Consider the following 18,804-nt stretch of genomic DNA (forward strand, 5'->3'; position numbering starts at 1 on the left):
ACAAACTTCATACTATTAATGAATTTGTTAGATTCATTTCCTGAACCACAGACCTGACTGAGGACAGACAGTGGTGCACAAAGAAGAAAAAAACTCAAGGCAGTAGGAGAGATTAAAATCGACAAAGGATGAGGAAAAACATTACAGTTTTTGCGAGCTAGGAACAAGTTCTCCTCTTTTCATATTTCTATAGGAAGAGATGCCTGATTGATAATCTATGGAAGCATGCCCAAGGACGAAGGATTAGAGCAGGCAGCCATAAAGTTTATCTTCAGCCTATACCTATTAAATGATTTTATTCAAACAACTAACGGTGAAGCTTGTATTCAGACACCACAGTGGGATGCTCATTTGGGTTACCAATGCTTGGTAGAGTCAATTATTCTTACATATGTTTTTTTTTGTTTGTTTGTTTGCTTTATAAAAGAAATTTGCCCTCTCCCTTTCGTGTTGTTTTTTATTTATATTTATTTATTTTAATTGAAGCTTTTAAACTTTTTTTTACATTATCTTTTCTTATTTTATATACCAATCCCAGTTTCCACTCCCTCTTCTTCTCCCTTTCCCTCCACCCCACACCCTCCTCAGAGAGGCAAAGGCTTCGCATGGGGACTCAGTAAAGTCTTTGAGGCAGGACTAAGGCCATCCCCACTATATCTAGGTTAAGCAAGAATCTCTTCAAAGACAATGGGTACCATAAATCCGGGTTCCACTGCCAGTGGCCCCACAATCTACCCCAACCATAGAACTGTCACTCACATTCAGAGAGCCTAGTTTGGTCCTTTTACTGGTTCCTTCCCTATTAGGCAGAAGTTTGTGGGCTCCCATTAGCTCAGGTAAGATTTGCAGTGGAGATCTCCATCATGGTCTTGATCTCTTTGCTCATATTCTCACTCCTCCCACACTTCTACTGAACTTTGGGAGCTGAGCCCTTCTTGATGCTTCCTTAACTAATTATTAATGGTCATAGTATTTTTTACCAGCTCTCACATATTTCCATTCAAATTCCTTCACGACTTTGCTTCTTATTTTTTTTCCATTTTGACTGATAATTTCTCCAAGAGAAACTAAGAAATTGAAAGCAAAGGCAAGTGATATCACAAAGAATCATCTTGAAATTCTCTCATCTTTTAAAGCAAACACCAAAGGTTGAGTCCTCTCCAGGACTATTCTTTATTTACTATCACCTCCATTGTTGTGACCTTAATCTGAAATGTCCCCACCAGATTAGTAGTTTAAATGACTAGTCCAAGTGGTGGTGCAATGTTGATGACAGTGAAATCCTAGAGGGTGGTTAACAAGTAGATCTCTATTGAGAGTTCTTCACATACTAAAGTCACCTCTGTGGTTAACCTGTTCTCTCTGCAGTCTGGCTCATCTTGATGAAAGAATGCCTTCCCGTACTTCAATTTTTACTGCCATGAATTCCACCAAGCACCCCTCACCACCAACTTTGAAGGAGTTAAATCCCTATGAAACCATGAACCATAATACACCACTTTTCTCTAAAGTTGTAAGTTGTTTTTCCATACTAATAACCAGCACAGCCCTGCTGCATGACTGTATACTTGCCACGCACCGCGCCCCCGTGGCTGCGCTCTGTGCGCTGGCACCTGGTTTCCGAGCTTCGGGCAAGGGGCAAGAGGTTAAAATACACAACCACACACAGACAGAGAGACAGCGACACGGGTCATCCTTGAATTCCCCAAGAATGCCCCCTTTACTGTGTTCAGAGGCAGATTATATAGAGACAGCCACGCCCCAGCCAAACCCATCAGAAACCACTCTTCTGTCATCAGGAACTCCTGAAGGTATCGTGCTCAGAGCAGCTGTAGGCACTTAGATCAGGGGATTACAAGAAATTCAGGATCTGGGGTCTCACTGCTCCCAACATATACTACATTTGCAATAACAAAAATAGGGACCAGCAAGATCCCTTGTAATCTCCACCAGTTTTATTTTGTGATTTTTCGCACTGGTTAGAGAAAGAACTAAGTGTTTGTCCCAACCAATACAAATATCCGAGAAATGCATACCGCAAATTGAAAAATAGGATGAAAGGTTACTGTTCCTATCCTTCCCTCCTTTGCATTTCTGACAATGGACAGGACAAGAATTCAGCTGAACCAACATTTTGTCTGTACAGCAGAGTGAGCTCTTTCCCACTTGGGATTCTTACATTAAATGAGATTGAGCTGAAGACTACAGATGGTTTGCAGATGTGAACAAATTTACCCACATTTAAACAGCCTATGCATACGTGAAAACCTTTTTGAATGTGCAGCCAATTCCAGGTGGTCAATCACTAGCCATGTGGTCAATCACCAAACTTTGATCTCTTTTGAATGTTTTTAAATGAATGCATTCCCTGTGTTTAGTGGTTTACGGAAACAAACTGAGAGGGATTTTAGATGTGGTATAGAATGAGGATTCAGAATGCATCAGTCTGTGCTGTCAAAGTGGAAGTATAATAAGAGGTATGACGGTCCCAGAACCTAGATACCAAGTGCACGTATATAAACATATGCTAATAAGGAGCAATCTCCTTGAAAGAGAAAGAATCAAGATCGGGCTGTTTATTCTGGAAAATACTAGAACCACAAGTCATATAGCATAGGAAACAAATCATAATTCTTGAAGTATGTAGATAAATCAGATCATCGTACCCTACTTCAGGCAGTGCAAAGGAAATCCAGCCCAAGAACCCACATAACATCTATTTTTTCTGGGCTTCTGTTGTCTGAGTTGGGTATAGAAAGGCACAACAAATGATTCTGCCTGTGAGTACTTCAGGATTTGGAATGTAATTAGCAAAAACGGATGCATTTTCACAACATTGAATTAGAAAATTTTTAAAAGAGGTTTAGAATATTGCTGAAGGGTAAGAGTGGAGAGTAAATTGTTTCATGATCTGTGGTCAATGTCTGGTTCTAGTTTGTGACCTTCAGGCCTTGTCACTACACTTTGGTTTGACACTAAAGTTATTGAGTGAGGTGGGCATGCCTCTCCCAGGTACAACAGCACAGTGTGCTGTGGTTAATTGTGAAACTGATTGGGTACACAGCTTTCATGCTTGACTTCCAAGCTTTGTTGTCAAACATTCTGCTTTAAGATAGAAATTCTATAATGAGATAACAAGCTTTTTTTATTTCTTCTCCAAAGATTAACTGAAAGTACTCATTTTTAAAAGTCCCATAATATGTATGGCTTATTGTTTAAGTAAGCAAAAAATCATAAAGATAGTCTACTTGCATTTTCAATCACATTGTGTTAATTTTCAAAGATGAATAAGATACATATATCCCAAAATATAAATAGCTGTTGTGAAAAAATAAAATCTATAGAAATAACACCTTTAATATAAAAAGACTTGCAGATAGAGGTAAATACAAATACTTTAAGAAGATCTCTCATAGCTACAAATGGTGTACATACTAAATAATTCTAAGTATCAAATAAAATCAATTTCATATAGTTCCTTTTTTATAATTTAATCCTGTAATAATAGGTATTATTATATATATGAGATCTATAATAATTTGTTTTTCCCTAATTAATACCTGGAGGTCCTTGAAACATTTACTAAAATAAATAAGTCTCCTTTAATTTAACCTACATTTCCCATTCCCCTCCAATGTCCTTGCCCATGCCTCGGGATATCCAAAACATCTCGAAAAGAACGCAAACAAATGGAATCACACAGCATGCTCTGACCTTCCTTACGCTTGGCTAGCTCCCACTTGAATCAGTGGAAAGAATGCATAGCAATGTAAGCCTGCACACCCAGCTTCTGATTTGGTCCATGAATTATAGATGTACTTCTGAGGGGCCATTTCCCTTATGGTTTCTAATGCAAAAACAGGCAGTAAATATATAACATCCTTCACCCAGTATGTTAATCAGGCAGCAAGGTAGACATCAGTAGCCTCTCTGTGGTAAGTTTAATTAATGATGTGTGTAACTATGTGGTCCCTCGCTCCTCCCCTTAATACATAATGGGAAACGTTTTCCCATATGGACCCAAAAGTTTGTGTTTTCTAGTCATGAAGTTTTGTTCACTGTTGTGAGGTCAGTCCATTTATTTCTCTCAGCTCCCAAATGCTATTTTAGATGTTAGATCATTGAGTTCATCCGTTATGGGCATGCTTCAACACGCTTGCCAAAGGCTCTGAGATCTGTTGCTATTTGGAATTTTCTCTGTGCTAATGAATCACTTTATACTAGTGAGATAGACCCTTGCAATTGAATGTAATTCCTCATGTAGATTTAGTATGGTAAAACTAGGCGGGATGCCTGCACCTTCCAACTTGGCTATAATGCTTTTGTTTCAAGGCTGTGAGAGAAAACTAATTGCGTTGTGACCACAGGCTAAGATACTCTGTATATACAAGTAGTAAGACACATCTGAAATGTTAAAAACATTTAGAACTTTTGTCAGCATGAAAGTACCTGGCTTTTCAATTCAAATCATCCTAATATGATTCCAATACTGTTAACTAATATAATGATTCATATGGTACTAAATTTCTCTGAAATCCTTTATCTGCATGGGAATTACTGAATTGCCCTCCCCATTTTTGCAACATTTTAAAATATTAAACAGTTTATGGTTGCTGGTCGAAAGAGACACATTCATGATATTTACTGGTACAGGCACTGGTAAAACTTCTATGCCTCTATAAATAAGCCCATGCCCATACTCTTGTAAGAGATCCTACTTATATTGATCCTTAGTCATTGCACCTTTACACACACACACACACACACACACACACACACACACACACAGAGAGAGAGAGAGAGAGAGAGAGAGAGAGAAGAGAGAATGCATGCAAGTATAAGAGAGACTGACAGAGAAGGAGATCGCAGAGGGATAAAAAAGTGGGTAAAGGGGGTTGATATAATCAAGCATGCTGTATAAGAAAGAAAATCTCATCATAAAACTCATGTATTAACAATATATTCTAATAATTAACTTTTTAAAACCCTCCCTTTTGTTTTACAGGATGTACATCATGCCCTTTCAAAGAATCTATTGTCTTTCATTTTTGCAAATGAAAAAGTAATTTATTTTTCATTTTTTCTTTTTCTATATCCATTTTCTTTTTTAAAAAAATAACATATTTTTCACTTATTTTACATTTGCAATTTCTCCTAGTCATCCCCACCATGCTTCCCATCTACCCCCCTCCTGTTCCATTCCTCCTCCATCTCCATTCAGAAAGGGGCAGGCCTCCCATAGGCTTGAGCAATGCATGGCACATCAAAGTGAGGCAGAACACAGAACCTAGTTACTTTCCTTGCTTCAAGACTGGGTATGGTAATCGAGAATGGGGTCCAGATTCCCAAAGGCCAGTTATACCCCAGAGGTAGGTCCTGATCTCACTAGTAGCCTCACAGAGAGACCAAGTTTCACAACTGTCACACACATGCAGGGGGCCTAGGTCAGTCCCATAGAGGCTCCCTAACTGTTGGTCCAGAGTCCATGGGTAGCCAGGAACTCAGGTCAGCTATCTTTGTGGGCTCCTCAATATGATGCCCCTGGTTTACTCAATTAATCCATCCTCCTTTACTTCAGCAAGACTCCAGGAGCTCTGACCAGGACTTGGCTCTGGATCTCTGCTTCTGCTTCCATCAGTTACTGGATAGAGTATCTCTGATGACAAGTAGGGTAGTCACCAATCTGATTACGGCATATCCTCAGTTCAGGCACCCTCTCCACTATTCCTAGGAGTGTTGCCTGGAGTTATCCTTGTGGATTCCTAAGCATTTCCCTAGCAACAAGTTCCTCCCTTATCCAAAATGCACCCACCCCCATCAAGATGTCTCATTCATTACTCTTCCCCCTCCAGTGTGCCTCTAATGTGCCCACACCCAGTTGGCCCAACCTACTCCCTTAAATTCCCATTCCTCTATCTTCCCTCTCCTTCCCCTAGTTTACCCAGGAGATCTCCTTCGCTTCTCCTCCCAGTAAAAGCCATGAATTCCTTTTTGGACCCTCCTTGCTATCTAGCCTCTCTTGGGCTGTGGACTCTTTGGTTATCCTACACTTTATACATAATATCCACTTATGAGTGAATATATACCATGTTTGTCTTTCTAGGTCTGGGTTACATCCCTCAGAATGATTTTTTTCTAGTTCCATTCATTTGCCTGCAAATTTCATGAGGTCATTGTTTTCACCTAAGACTTCATATTCTAAGTAAAAATGATTTATATGTTTCTTTATAATCTACAACAGTGAAATTCCTAAGATTGCTAAGCATTAAAGAAAATATGTAATTTGTAGCAAGGAAATATTCAAATTACACAGGCGTTTCTGAAGATGTTATTGCTATGCTGGTTAACTTGGAGAGACATGGCTTCTAAGAATCAAATCATAAAACCTCAATTGCTTTGAGTTTAAAATAAAAGTAATCTCTGGATGTTGCCTGTATTTTTATTTCTTGAAAGGCAAGTTCATTTCATCATAGAGTCACAATCTTGTTTGAAGTTTGTGCCTCTCTATACAAACGGTAGCACACCTTCCCTTATAGAAAAACTCCAAGAAGAGAAAACAAACAGAAACAGGCCTGTGGCCGGTTATATTCAATCTGGACCCTGATTGTTCACATTTACCTCATCTGTTTGAACTTGAAGATGGTAACAAATCGATGTTGACACAATGAGAGCATCATGAAGTATGTGAACAACCACATGATATCCGTTCTTATGTACCCACTCATCTGACAAACATGTTCAGTGATACTGCAACAGACAGAAATGAACATGATCAGGCCAGTTTTCAATAGACTCTTCTTCCCTACCACCCTTATGCTCACTCCAGATATTTTTTTAAAGCTTTAGTTCTTCCTAGTTTCACAAAATAGCATTGTGTAACTCTTCTATTATTCATAGTAGGTGATGGATGCGGAATTTAAACAAACATGCATTTACACAGCATCTATTGTAAGCTGAACTTCGTGTCAGGTGTTTTGGGAAAACGAGGGATATACACATAAGTGACAGAATACAGACAGCATAGGGAGGTCTTGGTGGCCCTCCCAGCAGAAGGAATTGTGTGGATGCTCACAAAATGTGGCAGATAGATTGTGATGACACAACATTTTGGGTGCTGTGTGAAGCAAAGCGTGAATGAGGAAAGTGCACCAGGATTGCAGCATCTTTGAAAGTCATTCATAGAGCATAGTAGCTGTGGCATCTTCAAAGAAATCCTTCCTACCATGTTCTATAGCTTATCTTATATTTCATGATCTCCCATATCGTAGAACTACTTTCCAGTCTCAAAAGTTAGCTTTTCTCAACCTTTAGGTCTTATGTGTGCTTAGCTCAAGTCTCTTTGAATGTATTCCTTCTGGGATATTATTATAAAACAAAGGATAACCAGACTACAGTCCACAGTTCGAAAGAAGTTAGGTAACAAGGAAGACCTTAAGAGGGATACATGGATTCCTCTGGACAGGGGAATTAGATGAGATCTCCTGGGAGTGAGGGGAAGGTGTAAAGGGGAGGGGATGGGGAATAAGAACTTGACAGAATGGGGTGGTCAAGGAGGGAGAGGGATGGAGTAGGAGAGCATTAAAGGAGAGATCTTGATAGAGAGAGCCACAATGGGGTTAGGGAGAAAGCTGGTGCTGGGAAATTCCCAAGGATGATCCACAAGGATGACCCCAGCGAAGACCCTTAGCAATAGTGGAGAGGGTGCCTGAATTGGCCTACCCCAACTATCATCATAGAGCCTTCATCCAACAACTGACAGAACCAAATGCAGAGATCCATCCATTACCTAGCACCAGGCCAAGCTGTGGGAGATTAATTGACAAAAGTTAGGAGGGAATATATGAGCAAAGAAGGTCAAGATCATGATGGAGAAATCTACAGAGACAGCTGAACCAAGCTCGTAGAAGCTCAGGAACTCTAGAGCTACAGCTGGGGAACTTCCATGGGATGACGTTAGGCCCCCTATAAGTGGGAGACAATGGTGAAGATTAGACTATCTGAGGGGCCCCTGGGAATAGGACCATGATCTATCCTTGGTGCATGAGATAGCTTGTTGGAGCAGATTCCCTGTGGTGGGACCCCTTGCTAATCCTTAATGCAGGAGGGATGGGCTCAGTCCTTCCCCAACTTAATGTACCAGACTTTGTTGACCCTCCATTGGAGCCCTTAACACTTGGAAAGAGTAAGTGGGGAGAGGGGGTTGGAGGGGAGGAGGGACTCTGAGTAGGACTGGGAGGGAGAACTGTGGTTGGAATATAAAATAAAGAAAGAAATTAAAATTAAAAAAGTATTTCTTCTGACTTCAAGATGTGTTCTTGTAAATCCAATATGCTCCTTAATACCAATCTACTCCCAGTGGTCATCCCAGGCTGTCTAGTTAGTATCACTGTCTTCCTGTGTATCTCTCTTTTGTAGCACAACTACAGACATTCAATCAAGTAGTTCAGTGTTTATTTGATCTGAGGCTGTTCTTCCTAGGTAATAAGATACTTATAGGAAAGAAATCCTCCTTTTCCTTTTCTGTCTTATGATTTTTCATCTTCCTTAGTAAGGCACATAAAAGTAACTTACTAAATAATTTTGCTCTGACAAGTCCAGAAGCTATCCCAAGACAAGTCCTTCCCAATCACTTGTGGACATTAACTTTCACAGGCTTACGCACCTCATACTCTGGTGGATACTAATTAAATATCTCGTAATGCAATGTTCATTTCTCATGTATACACAGGCTGCATATTACAAAAGAGAAGATATAACCTTGACTTCTAGGGATGTGGTTGAAGACCAGTTTAAGCTGAAACCAAGCCTCTGTTCTTTAATATTTTTTTTAAAAAGAGTATTTTTGTGTATTTGTGCCTGGGTTTGTGCAATGATATGTATGTAGAGTTCCAGAGGACAACTTTTGGGGATTTGTTTTCTCCTTTCACCACTTAGGTTCAGGGGTCTAAAGTCATGTCATTAGGCTTGACATAAAATGTCTTTTCCCACTGAGGTATCATGTCAATTGTTTGCTTTATTTCTTGTTCTAGTAATTTACCTGCACATCCTCTTGTTCTGTAAAAGATCTGAAGGCAGAGCAGTACATGTGAGGAAGGCTTCTTCATAGAATAAATTTAGTATGTCAATTTTTTTCCAACTTTAAGGTACACTGGAAATTTCAAGAATAATGTCTACTTTCAGCATCCTTATTTCCTGCCAGTCCTGCAAGCCACTGATTAAACAACACTGTTAACTAATCAGCAAAACCATCAGAGGACTTGAGTTTCAGAGAAACAACATTTCAAAACATATACACAACCCATGATATTCTTATTAAAGATTTAAAAAATATGGATTTCTCTTGGCCATCAAAATGAATTTTAAAATATTAAAATATTTGAATGTTAAAATAAGGTTGAGAGATAGATATCAAAAGATAGTTTTGGATGGTAAAGCAAGCTATGATAGAAATTAAATTGGCTACAAGACTTTGGACTCACCAAGATAAGATAGATATGGAGTACTTTCTTTGAATTTGTCATATGCAAATGAACTAGAAATTGTTGATGTATTTATTGCCTGTATATATTGTATGTAGTTATTGTACTTACTGTATATAATATTATTTTTTAATGATTTTAATGAGCTGTATATTTTTCTCTGCTCTCTTCCGTTCCTATTCCCTCACCTTCAACCGTCTCCATGCTCCCGGTTTACTCAGGAGATCTTCTCTTTTTCTACTTTCCATGTAGATTAGATCCATGTATATCTCTCTTGGAGTCCTCATTGTTGTCTAGATTCTCTGGAATTGTAAGTGGTAGGCTTTTTTTTTTTTTGCTTTATGTCTAAAAGCCACTTATCAGTGAGTACATATGATATTTGTCTTTCTGGCTCTGGGTTACCTCAGTCAATATGATGTTTTCTTGACCCATGCATTTGTCTGCAAATTTCAAGATATTATTATTTTTCTGCTATGTAGTATTCCATTGTGTAAATGTACCACATTTTTCTTATCAATTTTTTGGTCTATGGGCATTTATGTTGCTTCCAGTTTCTGGCTATGACAAACAATGCTGCTATGAACATAGTTGAGCACATGTCTTTGTGGAATGATTGAGCATCCTTTGGGTATATACCCAAAAGTGGTATTGCTGGGCTTTGAAAAGCTTCTGTAAAGCAAAGTACATGGTCAACAAGACAAAACAGCAGCCTACGGAATGGGATGAGGTCTTCACCAACCCCACATCAGACAGAGAGCTGATCTCTAAAATGTCCAAAAAACTTAATAAATTGGTCATCAAAAGAACAAATTATCCAATAAAAAAATGGAGCACTCTCAACAGAGGAATCTAAAATGGCTGAAAGACCCTTAAGGAAATGCTCAACATCCTTAGGCATGAAAGAAATGCAAATCAAAACAAATCTGAGATTCCATCTTACACCGGTAAAAATGGCCCAGATCAAAAACACTGGTGACAACTTATGCTGGAGAGGATGTGGGGTAAAGAGAACACTCCTGCATTGCTTGTGGGAATGCAAGCTGGTACAGCCCCTTTAGATATCAGTATAGCAATTTGTCAGAAAATTAGGAAACAACCTTTCTCAACACACAGTATACAGTTTTCTTAAATTAGCTATAGACTTCGTTTTTACTTTAGACTAAAGGGGGTGGGGGGATGAAGCACAATTTAAAGCTTACGGACAGATATTGGGATTCAACCTGAAGATTCAAAAAGCAAAGCAGCCAGACACTGGCTCTTACCTCTACTTTAGTTCAAACTGCCAATCCCACCTCCAGGAATCTCAGATTGATACTGTGGTTGAAAGCTGTTTCCTCCTGTTTTATATTCCTTTCTAGGGCTGGGAATAAAGGCCTGTACCACTGTGATTAAAGGCATGCACCACCCAGTTTCTATGGCAAACTAGTCTAGAAACTGGAATTAAAGATGTGTTTTACCATTACCTGGTCTGTAAGGCTGACCAGTGGGGCTGTTTTACTTTCAGATCTCCAGGTAAGCTTTATTTATTAAAATACAGTTGAAATGCCACTACATTAAAGCGAAATATTCAATAATGTTAATTTAGGGAGAATTTAGCACTCCTTTTTCTTCCTATGGCACTTTATTATAGATATCAACCATTTATGTTTTAAGGCCCCAGCTTCCTAAGACTGCCAGCAATGTCACAGCCTTGAGGAATTATGGCCATTTAATCAGAGTTGAGCATTTCTATGCCAACCTTCAAGCAGTGATGCTGTGTCCACGTTTTTTACCAGTGATGGATGAACCCACTTACTGCACCGCTTCCTGCGTGACAGTACTTTAGAAGTCCCTAAACCTTCACATTTCCCAGCATATCATATTTTAACAATACAATGACCTTCTCATATTTGTTCTCAGCTACTTATAGCCAACAGTTCATTACTTCAGAAAATGCAGAAGAAGGGGATAAACAGATGCTTTCCACGCAAAGTACTGTGAATATTCTGTGCCACATAACTGACTGCAAGGGATCCTATAAGGGAATACCTTGGAGACTGTTGGTGTATAAACCTGTTATACTTTGCGAGGCAAGCAGTTGGAATTCCAACTCTCTCATCTGTCTTTAGTGTATCGCTTAGGAGGGATGACACTTTCCTACAGCATTCTGCTTTGACACTGTCATTCTGACACCATTCTTCATCACAGTCATCCAGTGTAAATCCCTCCAATGTAACCTAACCTTTCTCAGAGGAAAAGCATGGTGTTCCTTTAGACTGTAATCAAACGTGTGTTTTCCTCATGCTGGAAAGGGTCTGGAATCATACGTGAACTCACCTTTAATTTTGCCTTTTCGAAAAATGCAGTGCCAAAGTGGTTTCAGTGTTTTACTTTAGTTGTATTTCAGCTCAATACCCCTTTATATTCCTTTCTCGGTTACTTGCTTTCTAGCATGCAAAAGAAGCACATACAGGTAGATCCACAGAAATTAACAATGACTAGAATACAAAGCCAGGCAGTATGCATCACTCACGATTCCACACACCAAGGAGAAAGCCAGCATGATTATCTCTGTGTTATAGAAGAGGTGACTGAAGACATCATACCTCAGTTTGTCCATCTACATGAAGCTAGGCACAGGCTGTGATAAAACCCATGTAGCCTGGTGATAGAACTTGCTACCTGATCACTGTCTACAACTGAACACTGCCTGTGAGCAGAAACTGGTCTAAACTGACCACATTACTTATTCCTGCCCCAAAGCCCAACTCAGACAGTTTTTCATGCCTTTTTTTTGTGGTTGGTTTTGTGTGTGTGTGTGTGTGTGTGTGTGTGTGTGTGTGTGTTGCTTTGGTAAGAGTGTTCTCAAACAGTTTCTGGCCCCCATACTAAGAGCATCAGGGCCACGAAAAGAAAATGAAAAGAACTGAGCTCATAACTTCCCTCATAGACACTTTATAGAGAAGGACTGGCATTTCCTTTATTTATTTCTGTTAAGGAGACAAGAATTAATTGTGTTTCTCTGGTCTGGCATGAAGGCTTCATCACCCTTAGTAATTCCAATTGACTTAAGTTCGTTACATGAAAGAATATGCTAAAACAAATTGTGAGTCGATGTAAGCACTCTGTGGTTATCTGTGAATAATGTGCACAGTACTCTTAACAGAATGAGAGGAAGCAGGATGCTGGCTACCTAGCATCTCTACACACACCTTCGAAACTTAAGTCTATCTGGGAAATGAGTGAAAGATGCAGCTCACACAGCCATCCTTGAGTGATTCTTTTTTCTTTACAGCATGCCTTCTGATATATACTATAATTTTTCATTTAAGTTTAAATATACAGAAATAGAAAACCCACTGTTAAGTCCCTAAGCCGAATCAAGACTCTCAGTTAAGTCAATGAAAATGTTTACAAATGACATGATCTTCTATCCAAGCTCATGGCCTTAAAATTGAAGTGGGACTATGAACAACCTGGGAGGCTGATTTCAAATATGGGCTCTATATTTTATCCCCCAAAAGATCTGGATTCTGCAGTAAACAGGAACCACAGGTCTACGCAGTACTACTGAGGCAGGGGAATTTGGTTCATAATAAGAGCAACACCCATTAGGATCAACTCACATAATAATTTCTCTTCGGCCAGGAGCTGGGATGGGAAATAACAGTTATAGCAGCTGCTCTTTTCTGCCTCCCAGTTCCCTGGTACTCATATTAAAAAAATCATTTGGGCATGAATTTGGGGGCTCATCATAACCCTATGTTTCTCTGAAGAAGGTAGAGTTCTCAGCTCAATGTGGCATTTTCTCTTACTGTTTAGTTGATTCCTTTCATTATTTATGTATGCATTGCTCCCTCTGTTTCCAATGCCACAGAATCATGCATTATTTATAGAGCAAAATTTTGTCATATACTTATTTAAATTGTCCTCTTGAGCAGATCCATTCACAGGTCTAGGTGTCTGTCTATTATAGTGATTCATGATGGTGATGAACATAACAGCCACAACCATTAGCTAAGCAACACAGCACCTATTGTTTGCGGAGAGCATTTCCACTTTATTTAGTTCTCATAATATTTCAGTTAGGGCCTCAAAAGGTGCAGAAGGAGAAGAGTGCCAGACCTTACTACTAGAGGTCACTCAATTTATTTAAACAATAAATAGCCACTGAGCACATATGCAATCAAGTTAAGCTTACTGATGGGTATGGAGGCATGGCCTTTGGACATTAATCATCCCCATACAAGAATGAAATGCTTGTATGGAAAATAGGTTAATTTATAACCACGTAGACGTCTCACTCCCAAACTTTAGCTTCAGCTCTTGTGAGATGAAAGGTGAGTATCTTTAATTGATCTTTTTTCCCCTTTGTGTCTTTATTCTTTTTTACCTTTGACCTGTGTGGTTGAAAGTTTCCTCCCTGTCTAGGAGTGATCATTTTGCTTCTCTAAGAACTTAACCCCAAGGCTTAATTATTATGTGACTGCACCAGTGTATTAAGCTTATAGGCCAAAAGTAATTTAAAATCTATGCTGCATTGACTTTCAAATTATTTAGTTTTTAATTCAGATGCTTAGTTTGTTTAGGCATTTATCACTTTCACATAATCAACCAGATTTCCCTAAGACTATGGTCTATCAAATCTCTCTTCCCACTAGGTCTCTATGAGTACCATAAATAACAGTCCCCCTCCTTTGTGGAGTCAGACTCCTTCCTCAGTTTCTCACTTCATCCTAGACTGTACCTCCTTCTTGTCGAAATGCATCAAGGACTGCAGAGATTGTCAGCAGGATCATTTGCTCTTAATTATTAAGTCACCCTGATGCTCTTGGAAAAGCAGACATTTAAGAGCTACATTCAGAATTCTAGACACTGGTCCGCTGACTGGCTTTGTAAGCAGATCAGAAAGAGCTATTGATTCGCAGACTATGTCAGATTTTTAGAAAATTTAAAAAAAATGCATATTTTCTTAGAATCCATTGCAGTTTGGTTTATGAAAGCAGAGAGTAGAGAGGGCTTTAGATTCCCTTCCTATTTGATCATGGAAAGTGCTCAGTCTTGGAACACCACTGCAGATCATACTCTTCAGATATGTGTGTTCTCCGTTTTCATCATTGAAGATTCTTTTCGCAATGGACAGCATTCCATAGAGATTCATAGCTTTCAATATCTGGAAAATAAGTAAACATGTAGTGCTTGACCCTAAACAGGGTATCTACATCACCACCAAGGCTTATGGAAGACCACTGAAAAGGGAGAAGATAAAGACTGTAGGATCTAGAATTTGGGGTGTAGTGATGCATGAAATATGGCTATTGAACTCATGAATTCACTGCTGCTGTATTTAATATCAGCATAAAATTAGAATGTTCTATTATTAAGAATAAGGGAGAGGCTTTTGAGCATTGTTCTTCACTAAAAGGTAGTTAATGGAAGGAAAGGAAAAGGGTATCATTTTTTTTTTCCTACTAGAATAACAACTGGTAAGTTTTCCATGTTCTGATGGATAACGTTTCATTCATTTTGTCCAATTAGCTATAATTAAACTCAGTTGGGAAAAAGAAAGAGACAAGGAGAGAGAGAGAGGGGGAAAGGAGGGAGGGATAGAGGGAGGAAGAAAGAAAGGAAGAGAGGAAGTGGAATGTATGATCAGGAAGGGAAGAAGAAAAGAAGGGAGAGGAGAGGAGAGAAGAGGAGAGGAGAGGAGAGGAGAGGAGAGGAGAGGAGAGGAGAGGAGAGGAGAGGAGAGGAGAGACTTAAAAGTAGAAGACTACCTGGAAAGGGGGCTGTTAAACAGTGGAGATGAGAAAGGATAAGGGGCTAAAGCTCAGGATATACATATATGAAACTTTTTTAAAAACTAAAACATTAAAAAACAGAATAAATAGATTTTATTCCATAAGGGAAAATAGGGGATCAACTGCTGAACATCAGCATTATGTTGTGTCAACTATAAGTCATCTGCATAGGAGAATCTGAATAGAAGGAACAGTGGCTTTTTTGTTCCAATAGGCCACATTTTAAAGCCTTTAATGCTGAAATCAGCAACACAGTCTCTGAGATATTTAATCTTGCTTGATCTGGTCAAATATATAAGCACATTTTATAAGTGAAACATGTATGTGTGTGTGAGAGAGAGAGACAAAGACAGAAATTTCACTCAATTCAGAATTATATCCTTTAAGATTCTTAGTATATTTATACTAATATAAATTATATAATTATACAGTATACAATATATTATACTATAATGTAAATTATATTATACTAATATAATGACATTTATACTAATAATTTTAAAGGATATAATCCTGAATTGAGGTGGAATTTCTAATGTAAATTATATTATACTAATATAATGATATTTATTCTAATAATTTTAAAGGATGTAATCCTGAATTGAGGAGGAATTTTTGTCTCTGTCTCTCTCTTTCTTTCTCTCTGTCTCTCTGTCTCTCTGTCTCTCTCTCTGTCTCTCTCTCTCTCTCTCACACACACACACACACACGTAAACAAACACACACATTTCACACATTTAACTAAAGACATAATTACAACTTTATTGACCAACATAAGCAGTGATACATTCCAAGATGTCATGTGTTATGATGGTCCATCTCATATTTATAAATTTAATTTAATTATATATATTTTATATTGATTAACAGTTTTATTTTTCTAGGTTTGTATTTTGAATCAGCATAAAAAACAGCGATCTTAATCTTGACATCTTAGTCCATATATGTCATTATCATTTTTTCTTACTCATTCCCTTCCCACACTGCCCTGCACCAGCCTTCTTAATTCTTCCCAATAAAATCCCTTTATCTGTGCAGTTGGTGTTCCCTTCTGTTTTCCCTTTCCATCTATTCTGCCGTCCTTTCCATTTCCCGTTTTCATTAAGACTTTTTTTTTCCCTTCGTTCTTATGATCTGATTTCTGGATTTGTGGTTGACAAACACATATTCACAAAAACATGCACTTTAAAATGTAGGTTCTATATAGGAGAATATGTGTTTTTTTGTGTAAATTTCTGAGTCTGGGTTATTTCATTTAAAAATGATTTCTAGTTGCATCCATTTTGTGCCAATATCATAACCTAATTTTTATTTATAATTCTATAAAATTTGATTATATTTATTTCATTATGTAGAATATACAATTTATTGCATTTATTAGTTTATTTCTGCTGAGAGACCTCTAGGAGAGTTCTATTTTCTGGCTATCATGAATAATGCAATGCAAGTGTTAGAAAGTATCAAAGAGATACGATGACTGAGAATGCCTCAGACATAACATCAAGGATAGTGTAATTGAGCCATAGCACAGTTCTGTTTTCAGTGTTGTGAGTAAATGTAATATCAATGTTTGTAGAGGCTGTCATAGGTTTGCCTTCTTGCCAGAAGTTAAAGAACTCCACATCCTCAGCAACATTGTTTGTAACCCTTCTGATGGAGTCTCAGAGCAATTTGAACTCAGGTTTACCTGATCATCTACAGATGTTGAACACTTTCATAGTATTTATTGGCCATTGTTATTTCTTCTTTTGGGAGCTCTCCAACTCATTAGCCTGCCTGTTCACTGACTGAATAACTGTTTTATTGGTGCTTACTTTTTGCAGTTCTTTATATATCTTGGATACTAATCTCTTTTTTACGTTTAGCTATCCTTTCAATTTGATAATTGCTTTCTTTACTTTGTATCAGCTTCTTAATTCATGTAATTTTATTTGTCAGTTCCTAGAATAATTTCTCTGCTTTGGAGCCCCGTTCAGAATATATATATATATATAATCAGGTGATATGGATGTGTATATATATACATATAGTTTTTTTCTTACAATTTCTATGTCTCAGGAGCTAGTCAGCATCAGTTGTACTAGTGTTGCACTAATGAACATGTCTTTACTGGTAGGCTGATTGTGTGATATGCAGACTCCAGCAATAAGTTAAAGAGTGGCATCCTGTGCTTTGCACTGTGACTTTTGTTTAATAGCCTATCTCTTCTGGGAGCAGCCTTATTGACCTATGCAGTGTGTCTTAGTCACTGTTCTATTGTTATGAAAAGACAACAGGTACAAGGCAACCCTTGCAAAAGATAGCATCTAACTGCAGGTTTGTTTATAGTTTCAGGGGATTAGTCCATTGTCATCATGGAGAGAAGCATGGCGGCTGATTACATAGTGCTAGAGAGGCACCTAAGAGTCCTATATGCTGATCCATAAGAAGCAGTGAGAGAAAGGGGTAGGATAACAAAGAAGGAGAGGCAGAGGAGGAAAAAGAAAGATTGGGCTTGGCATGGGCTTTTGAAACCTCAAGGCTCATTTGCAGTGGCATACCTTCTCCAACAAAACCACACCTAATCTAACATGGCCACACCTACTAATCTATCCCAAGAGTGCCACTGATCGTATATATATATATATATATATATATATATATATATATATTCAAATATATGAGTCTGTTGGAATCATTCTTAATCAAAGTACCACACACAGCTACATCCTTTCAAGATATTGCCTTTCATCTTATTTTGAAATTAGCATTAATACTATTGGTTTCCATAAGTCTTGTTCATACATGCTTAGTTTTGTGCTAATTTATATACATGACCTCCCATCCCTTCCTCATAACCCTGTTTCCTCCTTTAATAACCAGTGTTCCTCCTCCTTCTTTCACATCACCGGTATTTTACTTTCCCTTTGATTATACTTCTTACTTGGGTTGTGAGATACTAGGCTTTCCTATGTATCTTCCACACTCGCTTCTCTTTGGTTAGAAGCCCCCAAATATAATTTGGGCTGAAGAAGTCATTATTGATTTTGATTAGCATACGTCTCTTAGAAATTCCAGGGAAACATAAATCCCTCTCTTCAATACAAGGAGCTACAAACATGCAAACAAACTTGCCCATACATTGGCAAGTATACTTAAGTTTAAACAAAACAATAAAATAAATAATAAAAAAGGCATTACAGTAAAATAAATGACTTTGGGCTGGCATAAGTAGCAGAGAGTGTCATACATAGTCAATGGCTACTTGATATATTTCCATTTAGTGAGGCTTTTATATGGAAAACACTAATCTCAATATTTGTGTGAGAATCTGGAGACTCCGTGAATCCTGAAAACAATTACACTATAATACAAGAATCTTGAGAATAACAAGGAAATAAGGGAGGAAGAGCAAAGTGGAAAAATGGCATCACCAGACCTTGAATAGTTTTAGGAGAGGAGGGAAAGCCACAGAGAATTCTATTCCTGGGGGAAATAAAGGAAGTTACTCCTGCAGAGGAGTTATTATTATTAATATTATTATTTTTTGGTGTGTGGGGAGGTCT

The sequence above is a fragment of the Microtus oregoni genome, unplaced genomic scaffold (genome assembly GCF_018167655.1).
Source record: "Microtus oregoni isolate MIOR12 unplaced genomic scaffold, Mior012 000043F_ref0000047, whole genome shotgun sequence".
Classification (NCBI taxonomy): domain Eukaryota; kingdom Metazoa; phylum Chordata; class Mammalia; order Rodentia; family Cricetidae; genus Microtus; species Microtus oregoni.